Raw genomic sequence first — 24,025 nt, 5'->3', positions numbered from 1 at the left:
GATGATTAAAACAGTTTTCATTTTTCAGACTCAGATTTCTGCTATTGTGGTTCTGAACTTTATTTTAGTTGCTTTTAAAGATGTTTGTATATACAGTACATCTTATATAGGTGTCCAGTCACTGTATTTGTTAGTTATTTCCTGTTTTACAGTCATAGTCACTTGACATGTCTCTGTCTTCCATTTAGTTTTACTTCTCCTGTGTCATTATCTTTATTGGTTTCACCTGTGTCTCATTAAATTCCTTGAGTACCCCTTTGGATTATGTGAATTGTTTGTTTTCTCTATCCAACTTGCTGTTTTGCTTTGCCCTTGAATTTCATTTCTGCTTATAGATTTCTGCAACAGCTTAAATAATTGCCTTGACTTTTGTTTGACCCTGGCTACCTTCTGTCTCTCCATTTCGGGTCCTCAACTTTTACACTTCGCATTGCAGAATTTGAAGATTGTGACACATTCAAACTGTAAGTGCAATTGTGAATATGTTATATAACTTAAATTATGAGTGAAAATATCTGTATTGAATACTCAATGTTTAGGCCCAATTTGGAAAATTTTTAAAAGAATCCTGACCTGATACAAAATTTAAGAACCACTTCTAGTTACCAACTAGGCTACTTGGTTGTAGAGCCTTTTTTAAAAAAAACAAATTATGAATTAAACAAAAAGGACACCAAGAACCAGGCATACTAGTTTTGAAACTAAAAAGTTACTGATTCTGGAGTGGGTCTTAAAAAAGCAGAGACACAGGCATCATTGTGGTTTATTTAATGGTTGGCAATATAGACTTTTGGGAATTTGTGCAAACCAGTGTGGCTGTTCGGATAGAATATGATTTATTTACATGTGCTAATGTATTTTTTGGACATCTCAGGAGAACTGAACTGACATTAAACTTTCTGAGTTGCTCTGTGGCACTGAGGCAAATGTCACATAGTGAAAACTGCAACATCTGTCTTAAGTCATCCCCTGTCTGTCAGTCTTGGTCTGTTGTGCAGTAACCAGTGAGGGGAAAAGTGTTATGTTTCTTTTTTTTTTACTAAAATGTCCAGGGACAATAAAACTGAATCTAGTCTGAGGTCAGATTCACAAATTTGACACAACTGATGCTGTCACCCTGATGGTGACAATGCACATTTTGTTGTTCAGTGTTATATTTCTATGCAACTTAAAAGTCAACATTAAGCTGCAATTTGCTTGTGTTACTATTCACAGTGATGAACGTTGTACAATTGTAAGGTTATTGTAATGCATAAAGTATATTCTGTACAGCAACACTCTCTGTATCATGCACACAATTACAGCAGCCATTTATTAACAGAAATTCTCTGATCAGTGCAAGGCTAATTATACACCACCACAATCTTTATTAAGCACCTTGCTACAAATAGGTTGGAGCACCTTTTGCCTTCAGAGCTGCCTAATTGTTCATGCATAGATTCAACAAGGCGCTGGGGATATTTTTCTAAGATTTGAGTCCACGTTGACATTATAGCATTACACAGTTGCTGTAGATTTGTCAGCTTCATATCCACAATGTGACTCTTCTGTTCCATCCCAAAAGTGCTCTATTAGATTGGGTTCTGGTGACTGTTGAGTACATTTGTCTACAATGAACTCAAGGAACCAACTAATTAATCTGGGTTTTGTGACACAGCCCATTATTCTTCTGGAAGACGGGTACAGCAACAATACTTGGGTAGGTAGTATTTACACGATGGTCGTTTGGTACTAAGGGGCTGAAGTTTGCTAATACCAAATTTTGACTCTACCACCTGAATGTTGCAGGCAGAAATTTGGACCGATGAGTCCTTTCCCAGACTTCTATGGCCCAATTTTGGTGACATCATGTGAATTGTAGCATTACAACAGTTGTACCTAACAAAATGGCCAGTGAGCGAATGTTCCAGTTTGACACTGACTGGATCATTTGACTAGAAATGTGATTTAAGATGATGTAACTATGTCTAATGAAGAGCAGTAATGCTGGAAATTATTTTTTATTGAGTAAAACTGGAGCTCCACAGTGCAGAGGCTGCTGATTTTAACAGGCTTTTTTTCTTTTGGGGCTCATAATAGTAGGTGTTTGTTTAGCATGCATGCCCACATATTTCTGTGTGACTATGTGACACAGGTCAACACTAGAGATCCCTGATTCATAGTCTGTCTTGTCCAAGGACAGTCTATTAACACAGAATCAATGCTCTCAAACTGGTCATTACTATTTCATCAGCAGAAGGATTATAATCAATAAATCTGCTTTCTGCATGCACTAATGGGTCCTCACAGATGCAGTTTATTTAGTTATTGAATCCTGTCTTTTCCTAGCCCTGTGACCTTGTCTATTATCTAACCTTTCTAATTCCCTCTGTGTGCTTAATGGAATTATTGTCACACTTTTACTGTATTTCCTGTGACACAAATTGTCATTTATTGTCATTCATGTTAGAATATCTCCCAGCAATGAAGAGACTAAGGTTGACACAAACAGCTTGACTGTAAAAGGTAATGTGTGGCTGGGGCCTTTGACACTAAAGCTCAGGGGCCCATTAAGCCTTAATCCTTCCTGTCCTTGCTTACACAAGGGGGGGAACAGCTAATTAATGGAACAAACAGATATGTAATATAATATAGCTGATGAAATATAAGTAGTTTACACTAAATGTGGAGAAATGTTGTATTTGAAAGGAAGAAGGCAAGTAGTCACTATGTTAAGCATGCTGAATGTTATATAAGACATAAAAGTTCAAATTCAAATCCATTAGTGGAATGTGTCCTAACAGGATAGGACACATCTGGATCCTCAATTAAGTGCTAATTACATATATTCTTGTGTTCCCACGAAAATGTTGTTTTACTTTTAAGAATTACATTATCATGTCCTGGCTCAACCCATACAGAGGCTGTTAGATCCTCAGTGGTGCCTCACACACATATTCATCACATCACTAAACTACATCACAAACTGCCCTGTGCACAATGTGTTAATATGTAGATAATCTGAATAACAAAGAAAAAAAGAAAAAAAGAAAAGAAATTCATTTGTAAAGATGCTGCTAAACTTTTACCCTCACATCCTTTTGTTCTGTACAGATCAAGCGCTTCACAGTGCAGTGCAGAAATGCAGTGCGTTACTGATACACACAAACCGTGAACTCAAAAGAAGACTCTGGAGGGATGGAGCAGTATTAGTTAAATCCTCAATTTTCCCTCCAGGACAAGTCAAAATGTCTTCTGTGTAAAGGTTTACATTGAAAACAGGCATAAGGAGTTTAATCTAATTACAGACGAGGACCCTCCATGTAAAATATGCAGTTTTGGTCTTTTAGACTACCGAAAGAATAGACTGATTCGTGTGGGCCGGCTATGTGCTCTTATCTGCTTGTCAGATCCAACATTTCCAAGTTAACTACTTAAAAGGTGTCTATAAGAAGGCTCAGGACTGCCATGTACTGAGGTCTTCTCAGGACATGCTGTTTTATGTTCTCCAAATGAGACTGCATAAGACTACATATTTGAAACAAGACAAGTATTTGTCCCCCATCATGATGTATTCCATACACAGTGTGAAATATCCAGCTGGTGAATTGGGACACGGTAAGAGGAAAAATTAGATGACCCAGAGGCAGAAGAGATGGAGTACCTGTCCCCATGATGCATTGTTCACATGGGTTGCCTGATTTGGACTTGAAGTTCTAACCCTGCAATAACATAATGAATCAGTACCTGTTGACAAATTCTACTAATTATTTTAATAACCGGAGTGGTTTTAGCATACTGCTTTGTGTGTTTGAAGGAAAGAAATGATGAATAAAATGTAAAATGGGGTTTCGGTGCCAAGCCCTCATTCATGGATTACATTGTTATTGTGACCTAACCTCAGGTGAATTGGAAGTTAATGGTGCTGCTTATAACAAGGTTGTTCTACTGTGATGTTTTGTGTTGGGTTGTACAATATTGTGCATGGCATTTCAATCTACTTGTGTGTGTAGTTGCTGTGTGAAATTGAATTTTACTATGTACAGCTGTGTATAAGCGTGTGTGTGTGTGTGTGTGTGTGTGTGTGTGTGTGTGTGTGTGTGTGTGTGTGTGTGTTTGTTTAGTTTGGAAGAGCTGCTTAAAATGATTGACAAATGACAAGTCATTGACAATCGTGAGACTAGAAAAGAGAGTGGAGACAGTTTTGAGAGGTGAGGAAAGACCAGAATATAGAGACGGATAAAGAGAGCATGGCTGGATTTCTGTTTGGGTTTTAGAGAAGCTGGAGAGAGCTAAGAAAAATACCGTAATCTATAAAGGAAAATGAGAGTAATCTGGCAGGTGCAGGTGAACAAGCAGATGTTTGTGTTATGCCAGGGTGTATCATGTCTGAAGTCTCACCTCTCTCCTGATGTAAAATCCAGATTCCTCCTGGCCAACTGATGTTTATTTCACATTAAATGTAGGAAAAACAAGATAAAGAGAAAGAGATGGAGTGGCAAAAGGAAAGGAAGCTAATTCAGAGAGCAAGTCTGATGCACTGGATGTGGGTGAAGAGGCAAGAGGAAAGGTTATGGTGTTGAGGGAGGAAAGAAAAAAGGTGGTGAGCCTATAAAAATTAGAACTGGGAAAAAAACAGAATGTTCGATACAGGAAAGGATGTAGGAAGGTTGCAGCAAAAAGGGGGAAACAAATGTCAGGTGAAAAGAAAGAGGTGGGGGACAAATCCCAAAGGAAATAAAGGAAAATCTGTATCTCTAACCGATTTAATACTGAAGCTGTTTCTCTCTTGCAATCACATTCACACACATCCACATACACACATCCACATTCAGATAATAAACACATGAACCAGACTGTAGATGACTGCCTCATGGGAGAAAGACAACTTCAGCCCAGAGTGAGAATGGAAAATACCCCAACAATCAGATGAGCAAGCACTTTAGTGACAGTGGGAAGGAAAAACTCCCTTGTAACAGGAAGACACCTTGGGCAGAACCAGGCTCAGAGTGGGGAAGCCATCTCCATCAACTGGCTGGGATTGAGGGGCGGAAGATAGTACAAAGACATGCTGTGAAAGAGAACCAGAGATTGATAATAACTAATGATTAAAGGCAGAGTGGTGCATCATGGAAAGCTGCCAACAGCGTAGGGGTGTTGCAGCATAACTAAGGGAGGCTCTTCAGGGACACCTGATCTAGCACTAACTACATGTTATTATCAAAAACAAAACCTTTAAGGGTCATTTTAAAAGTAGAGAGGGTGTCTGTCTCCTGCATCCAAAGGATGGTCTTGAAAGCTAAAGGCTCCCCTAAAGGCTGCCTCCCTTTCTACTTTTAGATACCCTATGAATCACAAGTTCCACCAGTCTAACAACAAAGTGCTCTATTGGGCAGTAAGATGAGAAGCTTGAGAAGGGGTTGAAAGAAGAGCTAGAGAAGATGTGGAAGGTGATGCCAACAGTGGTCTTCATGGTACTCAGACACTCGGGGCGGCGACCCCAAAACTGTAACCAGGAATGACACCCTGTACAGAATTTCTGTAAGATGCTAAAGTTGTCACACATTCACACAAGATTGCAGGGGCCATACAAGTTACTAAGTATTATTTTGAGTTGCTGCAATTAAATGTCAGAAAATAGACTAGCCCGCCTCAGTTTTTTCACTTCGATTTTTAAGATGTCTTTGAAGTCAGTCCACTGTTGTCTGATATTTTTTATTTCCAATAGTATGAATATCTAGCATGATTTATTTTTTCCACTGACACTGACTATGTTTTCTAAGTGTTCCTTTAATTTTTTTAAGCACTGTACACTGGACTTAAGAATACCTTATGAGAGATAGATAGATGGACTAGGTGAGGTGTTGGCAGACTCAGATAATAAGCTGAAATGATTAGCTACACACACAAACAAATAAACACAGATAAATGAACCTCGGCAGGCAAGCAGGCAACCTTTTTATGCCAGCATAAACAGATGTACACACAAGGCTCTGCTAACATAAACACACACAAGCAGTGAAAGGCAGACACTGGTTTTCAGCCATTTGAATCTCAGTAGTGACAATCAGTATGTTATTGTGGGGAAACATAGCGCATTAAAGTCTCATTTAAAAGGGAATATGAGCTTTAATCACATGCAGAGGGTTGTTTAACTTGCAGTGCAGAACTTTTGTCTCCCCCTTCTGACAAAGGCAGTAACTACACCAACATTGTGGATGCATGTTTATTTCACAGTTCGAAGAATACAGATATGTTTTCTACTTTCAACTGTAGTGCAGTAAAGCCGTTGATCTGTTTGTTCTCAGTGTCACCATTTTTTCAGACATTTCCTAAAAAACAGGGAGATAGTAAATAGGTACAGCAAACACTGAGCATGATTTTCAGCCCTGTGTCCTAGAACAGATTTGTTTCAGTAGTTGTTAAAGTCTAGTAAACATAAGTCTAACTTAATAGTGCACAAGTTATATAATGAAATATTTCCCTTTCAGTCATATATATGACATTATTGGATTATAGTTATTAATTAATTGTTTAGCACCTAAATGTGCTACACAATTGATTGATATAAGAGCTCCTTGACACAATTGTGCAACATCCACCCATCCCTTTTCAGGATCAGGAGGTGCTGAGGTCCAGCTACCATTGGGTACACCCTGGACATGTTGCCTCTGTCAACAGCTATAATAAGAAACTAAATTGAGTACACATAATGTCTGCATCCAAAAATATCACAGAAACAGTAGAATAACATAGAAATAGTAAAAGTACCTTAAACCTTGAGCAAAACTTGAGTAAATGTACTAAGTCACACTTTCCTTGTAAGAATAAGGGTACACAGGTCCAAAGGCACTGGCGGGCTATCGCCTATCTTGTGGGGCATTTGGCACCCCAAACTCTCCTTCTGTACATGCCCTTGTTAGCTCCACATTTAATCAAACGCCTTTTCTAAGGTCTTCTTGTCTAACCCTTGTTAATAAATTCCACATTTACTTGTTCTATGCCTAACCTCTAACAAAAGAAACTGAACATGTACTGTTTCACACTGTGTGTGAGTTTGTGTGTGTGTGAAGGGGTATGGGCAATTTAGTTTTGACCAAGAAAAAAATAAAAACACTGGCTTTTAGTTCTGTTTTGCCTCCTTGCTGGCTTTTTACAGCTGAACCAAGAGCTGTAAACATAAATTTATACTGACTGACAAGTTAGTCAGTATAAATAGAGTTAGTCATTTATTGGAAAGTTTTAGTGTCACCCAACATCATAAGTGCTATATGGCCCCGTGTGGGAATATAAAATCTAGCACTTGACAGAAAGTCATGCAGCACTTTACTGAACCTTTCTAGTGTCACACTACTCATCTAGAATGTACAAGAAGCTTAGAGGCGAGACCCTGCTTTTCTGTATTGATTATTTAGGGCAGTCGGACTTGTCAGTCAACCCCTGACCTCAGAATGGTCTAGTTGTATGTAAACAGCAAGTTAATGAAATTCTGAACATATCATCACTAACTGAGTACTGTCTTGGCATCTCTAGGTCTGACTGCAATAGAGTAAAGCTAAATCAAACACATAAAATCTTGTTATATGTTATATTCTGTATGTTTTAAATGTTTCATAAAGAGGATGCTGTGTGTTTCTTTCACTGATGGAAGAAACATATACAAACCCTTTTGCAGACAACGGTTCTGCATGGTTAACAAAAGCACATTATTATAGCCATCACTTACAACCATTTATTGTTTCAGTGTGAAAAACTTTCCAGTAGTTTTCAGTAGTTAAATTATGTTCTCATTTCAAATAAAACTCTTTCATGTTGTTTTTGATATTTTGATCCCACTGTAGTAAAAACAGTATTATTCTCTGATGGCCAAAGCTGATGAGACGATGGAAACTTTGCATTGATAATTTGACTACATCTTAAATTTTACCTATTGGGAGTTTTATTATTTTATTATTAGACTGAGACTGACATCATAATAAAGCACAGAAAAAAACAATAACATGGTGCTACTGGGGTGCAGTGAATGGGTGGAATATGTCTCATCACGTAGAACTTCAAAAAAGGCTCACAAAGAATGAGGAAAATCATCAGAGACAGAATGATACTGACAGAGACACAAACAGAAACAGAGAATGAAAGAGTAAAACAAAGCAAGAGAGAGATGCATAGGCATCCAGAGACAAGAGTTTATAAAAAATGGAGTTGGAATAAAAAACCATAAAATGACAGAAAAATGTAAAAACAAACAAAAACAACCGCACATGTGGGGGAAGACCCGAATAAACATGAGTTGTTTGGGGATTTGGTTTCATAATTTACCTAATCTTCCTGTTTGAAAATAAACTCGGGCAATATTCATAGCTGTGGTCTTCTGTAATTTAAATGTAATGTGGTTAACTGTAATTAATATGCAAAACGCTTCTTTGCAGCAACTGCCATTTTAATAGTGTAACAAAGAAAGGCAGATTAATGTGAGACAGTACTGGCTAACAGTGGCACATTTACATTTTTATTAATGTTGAAGTATTTGCACTATTCCTCAAGATAAATAAAAACAGAAAACAGCAACTAATAAAAAGAAAATGTGATGACTTAATTTTTTTGTTTTTCATAGTATAAATAAACGATTCAAGTGCAGGTGAAAATAATATCAAGAGGAAAAATCACAAAGGTTGATGTAAAACGCTGATATGCTGAAAATACACGTGTCAAAATCTCCTGTTACCCACTAGAATATGTGACCTGAAACATTTCTTTAGTCACTCTGTCCTGATCTTTTTTTTTTTTTTTTAAAACAAGCAAACAAAAAACCCATCACTTTCACATGCATTGCGTTGACTACCACATGCTAGGAGAAGTGCAGCTGTCACTGCAAAACATGATCTTGTAGTCTGAAGACAGCTGGAAACAAACCTGATCTGCTGGTAACAGGATACAAGTTTTAGGTAGAAACATGTCTCCAGTAAAAATAAACAACTGACCAGCAGGCAGTAGAAAGATAAACAACTGGAAAAGATGTATGCGTGTTCAAACATTCAGACCCTGACACCAAAATTTCACACTCTATACACATTCATCCTTTACTCTGCTTACATTGTAACAGAACATATGTGTATACACAGACACACACAAATGAATGTGTGTTCACAACACACAGGAGTTCTACACTAAATACACATCATGTACTTTCATAACACTGGCAGAAACAAGCGTTACAACTCCACTAAGCAAACAAGGTATGTGCAGTTATCTTGACAGAAATAAAAAAGAAGAAGAAAAATCATCATATGCAGGCATGTATTCAAGGACAGGTACAATACACACTTTTGTGGTGTAACTCACTTATTCTCGGCAGCACTCTCACTCGCACACATATATACTTTTCTATATCTCTTTCATATTCCATAGGGGCTGGAGTTAATCCTCAACACAGGAGGTGTCATCACCTCACTGAGACTGTTGGATCCTGCTGACACACCTCAAGCGTAAGTCGAGATGAATTAATGTCATTTAGTTCCCTTCACAGTCAAACACTGGCATGCACTGTAATACTTTAAACTCACATATGCCTTAAACACGAAGTCAAATATTTGAACGGAATTGAATTCACTGTTTTTGTCAGCGCTCATATGTGCTGGGCTGTCATCTCCAATATTACAGCCGTTAGCTCACATGCTATTTGTTCACGTTCAGACTGTTTACATATTAATACGTCTGAAGAAGTATGATTAGTGGGAGTCCCTGAAACCTATTTGTGTTTGAGGAGTGTGGGGGGAAGAGGAACAGGAGCCTTTTGAGCTCTTTCTGTCTACCTCTCTCTGCATGTTTCCCCTCAGTTATTCTCTCTCTGTAAATATTCATTAGAGCTCTTTGTAACACTTAGTTCAGCTTTCTTTCCCTGATGCATAACCCTAAACACTGCTGCATGTGATACATGCTGATGAAGGTGACATCGTTTCAAAAAAGTTTTGATCCACTTTTGGGAAACAGTTGAGATTTTTCTTTAATCTGCAGAGATGGCAAAGTAGGTAGGATCATTTGCTTTTTTTCTGTATTATTTTAAGTGCAGACATATGATTTCCACTGGTGTGTGATATTCTAAAGGTTCTTCTGAGTCACTGATCAAACTCAAATTTAGGTTGTTCAGAGTTTGATGGTTGTCATATCTCAGTTTTTTGTTGTCCTCTGACAGAGTCTGAAAGGCGTTTCTCTGTCTGTATTGAATTATCTTGCCTTTTAAAAATCACTGGGATAAAAAAAAGAATATGAAAATTATATGAACGGCACAGGTTTAATATTTGGATATTTAAGAGACAGAGTTAGTCTTAACCAAAAGTGAATAGACGCTTATTAAGAAATACAGCTTTGGCTTAGTAATTTCCCTCATTTATACCTTGTCCTCCTAGGTGGCATGCTGGTAACACAATGTGCAGCATACATGTAAAATTGTTCTCTATTGTTTTGCAAGGAGTTTATTATTGTCATGGTCCGGGTGTGTGCCAGTGTGTCTCCCTCCGAGCCGGCGTCTCCACCCCTGGGAGGGGCCTCAGTGTTTTTGCTGATCGCTTACACCTGTGGGTAATTTAGCTGGGGACTCAATCTCTCTTCGCCAGATTCTCTGCTAACATCAGTCAGTGCAGGCCACCACCATAATTCCCTACGTATTTTGTGAATCTCCTTGCCTCACTGTATGTTTGTCTTTTGTGCGCCTCTCTCTTAGCTACACCTAACTGCCAACCCCTGCCGAAGAGCTCCTACTTGGATGCTGGACCATCTGGCAGTCCCACAGGCTATTACCCGAATCACCTACCTGCCTCTCTGCCTCCATGCCAGGAGTTTTTGGATTACACATCCGGACTACTCACCCCTTTACGTCATCTCCGACCACCTGTGGCAAGTACGCAGTACGAAGGAGGATTCTGAACCAACAACATATTCATATGTCTCCTTATCCGTATCTGAACATCTGCACTCTGTTACAGTGACCCCGACCTTTTCCTGGATCTAATGTGACTTGCTTTCCAGTCCAATCCCCGGAATAGCTGTCCCCTCTGACCCGGACCAGATTGTTACTTAGTTTCAGTGGTGGAACGTCGTACTTGTCTAACTCACCTTTTTGTTTATGAATATTTGTGGAATCATTAAACATTATTCTTAAAATCTTCTTACGAGCTGTTCGGCGTCCTGCATTTGAGTCCTGTCACTCGTCTAAGACGGTCTCGGCCGTAACAATTATGTACCAAGAGCAGGTTTTACACTCTTTTCAGTTCCCTGTGGAGATTGTTGTAATTATAATGGGGCAAAAGAAAGTAGATGGTTGTGGGAAGCTGCTGTTCTATGTCACTCTGCAAACTACAACTTTATTAATAAAATCAATATGACTCAAACCATATTTTAGCACAAATCCAAAACTGTACTATATTACTGTGACATTAAAAACATTTAACATGGCAGCTTGAGTCAAGGGATAAACTGTCAGTTGCAGCATTTACTGCTTCACTGTGAAAGAGTTTGAAAACGTCATCATAAAGAAGAAACCTCCACAGTGCTTTGTGCAACAGGGTTAACGCTTTGTGTAAGCACCTTCCACCTCAGGCTGACCATTACAATAAGCCTTATTATCCCTATCAGAGAGGGAAGAAACACAAACATACATATGTAGGCACTTTTTTGATCATCACTAATAAACGATAGTAATGGAACATGTATGAAGTTATTTCTTGCCTTTGAAGTGATTCATGGATTTGCATCATTTTGTTTATTTGATATAACTTTGTGCATTTTTGCTCAGCTCCCATTGTGATAAGATGACATCTTTCACTTGAAACTACGACACACATTTTTTGGGTGTGTAGAAAAATGTATGTTTGAAAAACTGGTTTCAACGTGTTTGCTCTTTTAAAAAAACAACTTATTGATCATCTAGTGAAAATAATAAGAAATGATGAGTCAGAAAACACCACATAATTATGGTGCAAAGATTTGAGTGTAAAGTGTAATGACATATGCTGATTGATTAAATGCAGAGCACATGCCTCAGGAATAAATCATTTCAATGAAAAGATGAATAATGTCATCACGTATTCTGTTTCAGAGGACATAATCTCCTTGACCTGTAAGACCCAAGACTGGTAGAAAATGAAATGAGTGGGGAAATGATCAAGACAGAGTGGAATTAAAGAAGAAACGGATTATATTTTAAATTAGAGATTAATCATTTACAGAAAATGTCAATCTCTGCAAAAAGTGTCATGGTCCTGCATATTGGACGCACGGCTCTGAGTTTCTTAGACTTTTAAATTCTTGTTTATTATAAAATAAAAGCTGTGGCACATTTTCAAATTCAGATTCAGCCATGCCTCATTACCCTTCCCTAGTTACCTTGTGCATTTATAGGGCTGGTCTCCCTGCGTCCTCAGCTGCATCATATTGTGTTGCTGATTTGTAGTTCCTAGTGTGTTCTGTTCTGAGTTTTCTTTGGATTTGGACCACAATAAAGGCTCAACTTTTGCTCTGACAAGTTAGACTCAAAAGTCTTCATTTGGGTCCCACCTCCATACCTCCACCTCATGGTAAAAAAGACAGTTGATGATTTCAAATGAATATTAGTATAGCTGAAACAAACTGTCACATTTTAAAAATGGACTCATGCAATTAAATTACAGAAATAAATTGTGCTGTGTTTAAAAAAGCACATATGCTGCTTCCTGCTGTCTGTGTAAACAGTTGTTATCCTGACTTAGTGGTTAGGAGTTTGGCTTCTGCAGCTAATACCAGCTGGTAATTTAGAGAGAGATGGATAATTAGAAAAGACAGAGTTGTAGTTGCATGTGTATGCCTGTAAACTTGTAGTTCTGGCTTTCAGTTTCACTTGCAACACTGGGTCAGTCAGGTATATTGTAGGGGAATACATACAAAAGTGGTGCACAATAGGTGTACAGGTTTTCTGTTGGGTTTAATGGAGCAGCCAAACAAGGTTCTTTCCATGTGTGGCTACTATTTTTCAAACTGTGGAGAGTTTCAATTTATACAGCAGATAACATTGTAAGAACACCCCTTTGCAATAATAAATCTATTAGTAAATGCCATCACTTGTTCTTTGATGTTTCATTTTCAAAATACCTTGGGAAAAATGTTTCTCTCCTCCTCTTTTCTTGTTTCTCCTCCTGCAACCTCAAGTCTCGAAGTATTACTAAAATACATTTTATCATTACATCACCTTTCTCACTATCTTTTTTTCTCTCCTTCCTTTGTGGTTGTGCTGGTGATGACGTTTATCATTTATTTTACCCCACACGTCCCCATGTGCTTCACATGTAAGGGATTATCATCATCCCTTACATGTGAAACTCTCAAGATTTAATCCTATCAGGACTTCCCTTCTGCACTGCATGCAAATTCACCACTTGCCTTTGCACATGTTGTGTAGTCAAAAGTAAATTGTGTTTTTGTGCCAGGCAAGCACAGTTACTCTGAGAAATTAACATAAATAAATTTCAAATAGGATGGAAGCAGTGAATTGATTTCTTGGAAGGGAAGTGGGTATCATGAATAATGACTTAGCAGGGGCTAGTCCTTGAAGTCCCTGATGGAAACCAGGCCAATGTTTTGTATGCCTTGTACACTAAATACACTGGCTCTTTCTGACATCTAGTGGTGACATTATCAGTTGCACTGATGGTAGTTAGTATTCCTATTTGTAGGCTGAATGAATGACAATGGATAGATGGATAAATTCATCTTGGATGGTTGATACCTGATGCAAAGCTCCAATATTAGAAAGGAAAACACATTTTCATCTCCTCTCAAAATGGAAACTTTTGGCTAATATAATCAAGCAAATTACAAGAGATACCCCTCTCTGAAATTTAGTTATGACGTACCATTATTAAAATTTAATTTGTACTACTTGTGCTGTAGCTTATGATATCCCCAGTTAAACCATTGACTAAGGAGCAGGGATATCTTGGAATAATAATAAAAGTATGCACAGTATAACCTTAATAACAGTAAATTCTACTCTTGGTGAGCAGTAGACAGTTCATCCAGTTCACAGACTTGGACAAAGAACCTTAAGCCATACTTGACTGAAGAAATTTTTAGAAAGAAATATTTTCTCTGCTAAATAAAGGTAAATGTTTTTTATTGTCCCATATTAGATCTTCGTAAATCCTTGGTGGGGAAAGATCTTCAGTGAGCTGGTAAATTAATTTGTTACATCTTCCCTCCATACTTACCTTAGATCCTGTTATCTAAAGCATGAACAAAAAGCATCGTGCAAAAGAATTTGTGGTGACAGAAAAGCAGGGTAAGAAATCTTAAATCTCCAGTGATACAATATTGGATGAAACTCAATTGGTGTCATAATACTTTGATATGGACTAAATTTATTTAGCATATCGTTTCAAGCTTGGCAGCAGGGCTACTTAAATTACATCAGTGTAACTCACTAGAGAAGACAGCAGTGTAATTAAAGACCGGTGCTCACTGCTTCAAGGGACATTTTAGCAAAAAATTACAAAATGTGCTCTTTGTAGGACGGTGGCCTGAAACAAGAATAAAACGGTGCTTGTGTTCGCGTGCGTGCACTCTTTTATTCTTGTTTCAGGCCACTGTCCTACAAAGAGCAAGGTGTGCCTTGTCAGGGTTCATTTCTGGAATTTCTTCTTAATGGGGCTGGGATCATCAGTTGTGTTGTGCAAAAGTCAAGTTGGCACACAGCTGACAGCCCTATTTGACAACTGTTAGAATTCATATTATAACAAGAACCAGTCACTTAAGAAAAGAGAAATAACAGTCCATCATCACTTTAAGAACTGAAGGTCAGTCAGTCTGGAAAAGTGCTAAAACTTTGAATATGTTCCCAAGTGCTGTCGCAAAAACCATCTAGTGTTAAACGACAAAACTAACTCACATGACTCATATGAGTGGCTCACCAGCCTCAGACATCGCAAGTTAACAGCACCTCAGATTAGAGCCCAGATAAATGCCACACAGAGGTCCAGTAGGTTCAGAGGAGACTTTGAGAATCAGGCCTTTATGGTCAAATAGCTGCTAAGAAACCACTGCAAAAGAAAAACAACAAGCAGTTGACATTTGTTTGGGCCAAGAAACACTGTGCTAGATGGTCTGGCCTCCACAGTCACCTGACCTAAACCCAATCAAGATGGTTCAGGATGAGATGGAATGCAGAGTAAGGGCAAAAGGGTCAACAAGGGCTCAGCATCTCTGGGAACGCCTTCAAGACTGTTGGAAAACCATTTCATGAAGCTCATCGAGAGAATGTATGCAAAACAGTAATCAAAGCAAAGGGTGGCTATTTTGAAGAATCTGATTACTACATAATTGCAAATGTGTTCATTCATACTTTTCATACTTTTGATGCCTTCAGTCAGACTCTACAATGTAAATAGTCATGAAAACAATGAAAAAACATTAAATGAGAAGGTGTGTCCAAACCTTTGACTGGTCGTGTTTGTGTGTGCATGTGTGTGCATGTGTGTGTTTATATATTTTAATTTAATTGAAACAATTTTGCTTTTTAGTCTTTAGTCAAAAACAAAACTGATGTTACTGTTTAGATATGATAATCATTACCTGCCAAGACAAACATGTTTTCATTTGATATATGTTAATTATAAGGCAGCTTTGACAACTTTACATTGGGATTTGCATGGTAAAAACTATTATGATAAATAGACAATTCTTCACTGAACAAAGCATCAAATAACATTAAAATTGCACCTCCTTATTTATAGCCCAAATACAACAGAATCATTATTCTGCCAGAAGGGGGTGCTGGTAGTTCTTCAGTGACCCAAGAAATTCCCTGATCAGGCACATTCATCTGCTACTTCAAGAAGTGGCACATTAGTGACACAAAAGAGTTTGTTTGTTTTTTAATACAGATGTTTCAAAAGTCTTTCTCACTTGGTAATTTTCATTTGGACCTCAATTTATAATAGCAGACAAGATTTAATAATGTGATTGTCTTCTAATGGAAATTTAGTATCCTAGCATCCTGACAATAGAATTAAATTAGTTTGCGGTTTTTAATTTATTTATTTATTAGAATGAAAACATTTTTCATAATCCATTCCCACTGTAAATGTAATCACTCAAATGCATTCATATTGCCCTTCCATCCAGTGGGACTATCATTCAGTTGAAATTCAGTGGTGTTTGCAACATTTCTATGTGTGAATTCAAAGAATGTAATACTACCATATCCTGTGATTGTTTTATTGCATCTTTTAATCAGTTTGACTTTTCTATTCTGACTTATAGTAATTAGGGGAAAAAAGTGCTAGTCAAATGCACATTTCACTGAAATGAGAAATGTGTGACACATGTATCCAACACTGGAGACACACCATTTCATTGCAATGAATCTCACTGGACTGAGCTAATTAATGAATGCAATTAGTATTTAATGGTCAGGTCAGTGGCTGATCTTCTAAAGGACTTGAATGGACCATTATCAGCATGTGTATGGTCTTAGGAGGATGCTTCAATGTTGTCTCAAAGTGGTAATAATGCATTTTTATATATAAAAAACCCCATTAAGAACTCTCTATGAAATGAAGTTATGGTCAAAGCCCACAAAATTGTCCATGAAATCTAATCTAACAGCTCCTGAACAGCCTAAGATTTTCAATCGTGTTCGATTTTTTTCACAATAATTACTGGTCTTTGGCACCTTTTCTTTTCAGGCATATTCTGCCAGAACAAATAAAACACAAACTGTATTCATCTTTTGGCTGATTAGATCACCTTTCAGGACTGCGTGGTTGACGTCTTCTGTACTCTTAGTTTTTTACTGGTTTACACCAACACATCAATAAAATTATCTTATGTTATACTACTGATTGAAACACTCCGCTTTTCCTATTTGTTACAGTGGGGCAAAAAAGTATTTAGTCAGCCACCGATTGTGCAAGTTCCCCCACCTAAAATGATGATAGAGGTCAGTAATTTGCACCAGAGGTACACTTCAACTTTGAGAGACAGAATGTGAAAAAAAAAAAAAATCCATGAATCCACATGGTAGGATTTGTAAAGAATTTATTCGTAAATCAGGGTGGAAAATAAGTATTTGGTCAATAACAAAAATACAACTCAATACTTTGTAACATAACCTTTGTTGGCAATAACAGAGGTCAAACGTTTACTATAGGTCTTTACCAGGTTTGCACACACAGTAGCTGGTATTTTGGCCCATTCCTCCATGCAGATCTTCTCGAGAGCAGTGATGTTTTGGGGCTGTCGCCGAGCAACACGGACTTTTAACTCCCGCCACAGATTTTCTATGGGGTTGAGGTCTGGAGACTGGCTAGGCCACTCCAGGACTTTCAAATGCTTCTTACGGAGCCACTCCTTTGTTGCCCGGGCGGTGTGTTTTGGATCATTGTCATGTTGGAAGACCCAGCCTCGTTTCATCTTCAAAGTTCTCACTGATGGAAGGAGGTTTTGGCTCAAAATCTCACGATACATGGCCCCATTCATTCTGTCCTTAACACGGATCAGTCGTCCTGTCCCCTTGGCAGAAAAACAGCCCCATAGCATGATGTTTCCACCCCCATGCTTCACAGTAGGTATGGTGTTCTTGGGATGCAACTCAGTATTCTTCTTCCTCCAAACACGACGAGTTGAGTTTATACCAAAAAGTTCTAATTTGGTTTCATCTGACCACATGACATTCTCCCAATCCTCTGCTGTATCATCCATGTGCTCTCTGGCAAACTTCAGACGGGCCTGGACATGCACTGGCTTCAGCAGCGGAACACGTATTGGCACTGCGGGATTTGATTCCCTGCCGTTGTAGTGTGTTACTGATGGTGACCTTTGTTACTTTGGTCCCAGCTCTCTGCAGGTCATTCACCAGGTCCCCCCGTGTGGTTCTGGGATCAAAGCTCACCGTTCTCATGATCATTTTGACCCCACGGGATGAGATCTTGCGTGGAGCCTCAGATCGAGGGAGATTATCAGTGGTCTTGTATGTCTTCCATTTTCTGATGATTGCTCCCACGGTTGATTTTTTCACACCAAGCTGCTTGCCTATTGTAGATTCACTCTTTCCAGTCTGGTGCAGGTCTACGATACTTTTCCTGGTGTCCTTCGAAAGCTCTTTGGTCTTGGCTATGGCGGAGTTTGGAGTCTGACTGTTTGAGGCTGTGGACAGGTGTCTTTTATACAGATGATGAGTTCAAACAGGTGCCATTCATACAGGTAACGAGTGGGGGACAGAAAAGCTTCTTACAGAAGACGTTACAGGTCTGTGAGAGCCAGAGATTTTCCTTGTTTGAGGTGACCAAATACTTATTTTCCACCCTAATTTACGAATAAATTCTTTACAAATCCTACCATGTGAATTCATGGATTTTTTTTTCACATTCTGTCTCTCACAGTTGAAGTGTACCTCTGGTGCAAATTACTGACCTCTGTCATCATTTTAAGTGGGGGAACTTGCACAATCGGTGGCTGACTAAATACTTTTTTGCCCCACTGTATATTAGCAATGTTTATGTTAATAGGTGAGCATACATGTTTTTATTACTAATTTTAGAAATTAGCAGTGCCCATTTTACAGCTAATGCCATTTTGCAAATCAAACAAAAAAGAAATATAAGACATTTGAATGTAAATTGTATTCTTATAGATGCATTTTTATTTTTGTTGTTGAGTGTGCGTGTGCGTGTGTTTGTATTTGTGTGTGAAAGTCTTCCCATGTGTTTATGGTTTCAAGTGACAGTTAAAAGGCAGAGTGAAGAGGCCCATCTGGAGAAGTGAAACATGAGCCATTATTTCACTCTCTTTGTCAATGTGTGTGAGTGTGTGTGTCAGCATGTGCATGAGCGACTGTCTGTTACTGACAATTCGGGTCAGTTATTGGCCAGTTAACATGTTGTCTTACACACTTAAGCAAAAACTGTATGAACACCTGCACAGCCTTACAAACATTTGCTTTGCTGCTCTACACCATAGACAAAGTTTCCATCCAAGTCTGAAGATGAAGAAAAACAGGCCATTCATCAGGAGACATGGGATATGGGACTGAGACATTGGTGAGCTCTGGAGACAGAGATGCATGATAAATGAAGAAAACCTGTTATATTATCTAACTATTAATATACCTTTGATAGGATATGTTCCTACCTGCTCATCCACCCTACTATCCTGAGGGGTTGGAAGATAATTATGTCTTACTGATGGACAATGTGATTGGGAGTGGAGGATCACATGAAAGAATATGGGGAGAGCACAGAAAAAGAAATTCAACCCTTTTGGGTATCGGGACATTAATGACTACTGTGGTCACTCAGAGCCAGATACCACTCTAATATAATGTAATCTACCTGGACACTAATCAGACTACGGTCTCATCATCAGTTGATGAGCCTGTCAGCATGAACTCTTAATGGAGTTGACCCAGAAAGGAAGAAATCTTTGTAGAACATCATTAACGGTGGATGAACAAAGTTTTGTAGTCTGGAGTTAAGTTTAGTTTCACACTTGTACATGCCATTTCTTCAAATTGTTAGTGGCATTTTTAACAGGCAAAAGTTTAACATCGTCTTGTGTGTGCACTGTCCAGTATCTGCAGTGGAATTACATTTCATTTTTACATGATAGCAGTATACTGCAATCTTCCAGTGTTACAAAATGTAATACAATAAAACAGCTCAGTCCAACTGCTGCTTCATTGCCAGGCGATTTATGGTCTCCATCCAAATGATCCAGGTGATCTCTAAAATGCTGGTAAAATAAAAATTAAAAAAACTAAGGCAATATCAAAGTTCTTTTAAGTGCCACTTGACTGAAGGTCGGGTAGCTTAAGAGCAGAATTACTAAGTTAAAAAAAAAAAAGTTGAATGGCATTGGCTTCATACCAGTAGATATGGCTTCATCTCTTTGCAATCTCCTCCAAGACCATCAGTTACTGACCGACCAAATATGCACACAAGTACACTTATAAGGTTTTGGGGCTCTAGTGACAAGAAGTGCAGGTTAGTTATATATTTCCAAGGCCAGTATTTGCAATCAGCACATTTCTGATGTAAGCATGTGTGTTGAACAGATAACAGCACAATGCAACATCATCATTTATCACTATCCAGGTGTTTTCTGTCATCTGGGAAATGCCTGTCAGCTCTCTGGAGTATGATCACATTGTGCACAGACACAAAAGACCCAAAACCTCAATTATGAATCTTCTTAATTAGATGTGACCAAAAATAAGCTAATAAAATGTCTGTTGTCTGTTTTGCTGTTTATTTATATAGTTAGAACTGAATTAGGTGGTAAAGAAAGTTGTCTTTTAGTGCCTGAATTTGTAGCATGACTCAAAAACAGCCCATGGTGAATTATAAGTTGATTGGCGGCAAGCACCATCAACCCTGATTTGTGTGCGTGTGTAACACATTGTAAAGTGTTTTGAAGAACCACTGAGTTTAAAAAGGAGCTTTATATTACAACAACATTAATTTGAACAATGATAGGCAGAAAAAATATATTGTTAAAGTTCTGATGTAGAAGACAATAGAGAATATAAATGATGATGTTTTATATGCACATTATGCAGTTTAATGTGTCTTACATGGCATTTTCTATATACTGTATCAAACTTTGTCACCGTTTTTAACATATATAATTGGTGAACAAAACACTATTTTGTTATTTTGGCAAGACAGTGGCATGTATCAATAATGATGTGTCTTTTAAATAAAGAGCGTTTTTGAAAAAGAAAATACACAATAGAGAAGCAATTACATGCGGGTCCACTTCAGCTTTCCAGATAGTAAAAACACAAAGAAAAAGGCATTATTTCACTGTGACTGAGCATCTGTTATGGTGAATACAGGCCTATTTAATGAACACTGATCAGTGTCCAGAAGCAATTAACATGTTCCCAAAGAGAGATGGAGAGCCTTACACAGGATGGGGAAATTGAGAGCTCATAGGCAATTGCCAAGCCTGCAGAAGGAGGCAACACTCACCTGAGACACAGCACAACGTTCTATGGTGGAAATTCACAGTTTTCTTCACAGAAGCAGATAGAGAGGCAGGGACGGGGACAAAAAAGGATGAAACAAAGGGAGGAGAAATCGTCCCCAGATGGCAGGGCATACGGTGAGATGTGTAGAAGACAAAGCTGGCATGCTGATGTGACTTGGAGAGGAATAAAGGGACAAGGGATTTGTGTGTGTGTGTGTGTATCTGTGTGTGAGTGTGTGCTGGTGATTTAATCACTCCTCAGAGAATCATTATTCGCTGTTGCACAATAAATGATGATCTCCACGGGAAGAAAAAAAAATCACAGAGTTTACAATTACGAATAATGCATCTAAAAGGTATAATATATAATATCTGTTCAACTTATTGATGAAATAAACGGTGTAGAAGTTATAAATTTTCTTTTAAAGTGTTTATAGCAGCCTGTAGAGGGCAATCACAGTCTATTCTTTATACATTTGTTCAAACTGACAAATTCTTGCACATATAAAACTGAGAGGCAAGTGTTAAGGTGAAAGACTCAAACGTTTGTCTAGACAGTTCTCTAAATCAGCAATGTTTCCAGAGAAAAACCAGTGGAGAAAAGTCATGGACTGGAGATGTTATTATTCTTACTTTTCACCTTACAGTTTTCCTTTGTTGACCCAATTATTCTTCAGCCAGCAACCCTGTTTATTACCCACTCGTGCAGGATGTATTTATCAGTTGATGATGTCCTGCTGTTCTGTAAACAGAATATTTATAGACTGAACATTGATTTAACAACTGGGTAATTAATAACAGTGGTTGACTGCCGTGCTCTTAGGTGTTCTGGTTTGATAATTAGAAACAGATCTTGAGACCTGAAGAGAGAGGAATATTTATCATCACCAGATCCCCTACTTAGCTTAGTAAGACCTTTATCTAAATATAGGTCAGGTGTGTGTGAGGCCACTATTATCTGCCAGTCGAAAAAGGATACACGGCTCAATTTCCATGGTTCATACAAAATGTCTTGTGGTGTCAAAGAGGCCAGAAGACAATTAAAGTCAATTACTGATTAGCACAGGGAATTGGTAGAAATGTAGACACCCCAGACTGTGTTATGAAAAAAAAGATATGCACATTAGAAAAAGATAAGAGAGAACAGCTGTTTTGCTGTTTGTTTCTTGTATTGTTGACTTTAGTAGCAATGTTGCTCAGACATACAGTGACAGTAATGTCTGTAATGATTTGATGCTCTTAATGAGTAGCACTAACAACAAGTCTTGGTACCAACCCTCCAATTTGAGAGCTGTTTGTTTAACAAAATTGCACACCAGATGGAAGAACATGCGATTCACAGTGCAGGTCTCGCACACATATATTGCTGGTGCATATCAGCACGATAGTCCAACATCAGTCTACACTGGAAATGAGCAGAGAAAATTCCTAAAAGTCCCACTTGAAAATTTCAACCTATCGCATATTTCAGTTTGTGACTAATATGAACAGCGCTGAGATTCTGAACAGCTGTGCTTGCAGGCTGATGTAAAGCTAATATTTTCTGACAAACCCAGATGGTTTCACACCTGTTTCTGCAACCATGACAGATTTTATTTTCATGCCGTATTTGAATGGACAACACGTTGTAATTCTAATCTCAATATTAAACAAGCCCCAGTCAAGGTTTCATTTTTACAATGGGAAAGCAAAAGATGAGAAGACGGAATTTCATTGTTGATGTGGGCCACTGTACGTATGACATTAAAGTGTGGCTAGATGTGAAGATGTTTCCATAGGCAGAAAATCAACATGTATTCTGTCAAACTGAGCAGCTGTGAACATCATGCAAACTGTTCAAAGACATTTACAAATCATGAAGACCAGTATGTGAACAAAAATGGTGGGCAGGGGGTTTGTGGCTGTACAGTATTTGTGTTTCTGTTCAATTCATGAGACATCTGGCATCCCTAAACCCCCCACCCTCTAGTGCAACATACCACACACACACACACCAAGACCTGAATAATGAGGTGTCATGTCTCCCTCACACCCTGGGACCTCCATTCATGCCTCATCCATTCATGTCATCTTCCAAATCCGTCTCTTGTGCACCAACTCTTCCGTGTTATACACTCATTCTCTTCTTTTAACGCACATGCATACACACACACATACTCACAGTGTCAGGATGGAGGTCAGGTCATTGTGATGAGAGATGAGGCTTCTATTGAGAATAATTACAGTTGAGAGTTGGATGCTCCCTGGCCTCTTCAGTATGAACAGCTCCTATTGGTCAGTCTGGCCCATGTCTAGCCTACCAGCTGCCCTGTTTGTTTCGGGTGGTGGGAATGATTATTATGAATGATGAAGATATTATTTATCATAGCAGTTAATTTGACAGCAGGGCTGGCTCTGGCTGCTTTGCTACAATGGCTGACATTGTTGAGGTGGTCATTATTCATTTTGTTCATCTGTCTTTCAGTCTAGTATGAAAACACTGATGTGAAGTACAAATAATGCAGACTTGACAACAGTCATTTTGTCTTCTTGCTGCTCAAAAGTGATTTTTTTAGGCTTATTTTTACTTTCCACAGTTCAATAATGATAGGTTTGTAGCTTGAACCCATCCGCTGGAACGTTGAAGACAATATAATTACACTGCAAAGCAAGACACAAGTAGGCAAGCTTCTTCATGTTTCTCGTGCACGGGAGAGAACCGGACAGGCACCGTTCCTTCGCTTGACCCCAGTTGCTCTCGTCCGTTCTCCCGTACCACTGTTCTTTTATTGAGGTTACATGAATATGCATAAGTTCATTAACATATGACGTCTACATACACACAAAGAGTACCTTGCCTGTGTGTGTGTGTGTGTGTGTGTGTGTGTGTGTGTGTGTGTGTGTGTGTGTGGACTGCTGATCAAAGGGTCAAACATCCTTGGTCAGGAAGAGGGTAGCCTCCCCCTCACCCTAGATGGTTCATCCTAGATAACACGGTGAGGAAGTCCTGCAGTTCATCTAAACAAAGAGCACTTAGACTAGAACAGACGCAACTACGTTAATCCTACCATAA

The sequence above is a fragment of the Aulonocara sp. 'chitande type north' Nkhata Bay genome, linkage group LG7 (genome assembly GCF_057382095.1).
Source record: "Aulonocara sp. 'chitande type north' Nkhata Bay isolate Kocher_YH1m ecotype deep benthic linkage group LG7, A_spYH_male_GT1.1, whole genome shotgun sequence".
Lineage (NCBI taxonomy): Eukaryota > Metazoa > Chordata > Actinopteri > Cichliformes > Cichlidae > Aulonocara > Aulonocara sp. 'chitande type north' Nkhata Bay.
Note: the sequence above shows the minus strand (reverse complement) of the source record.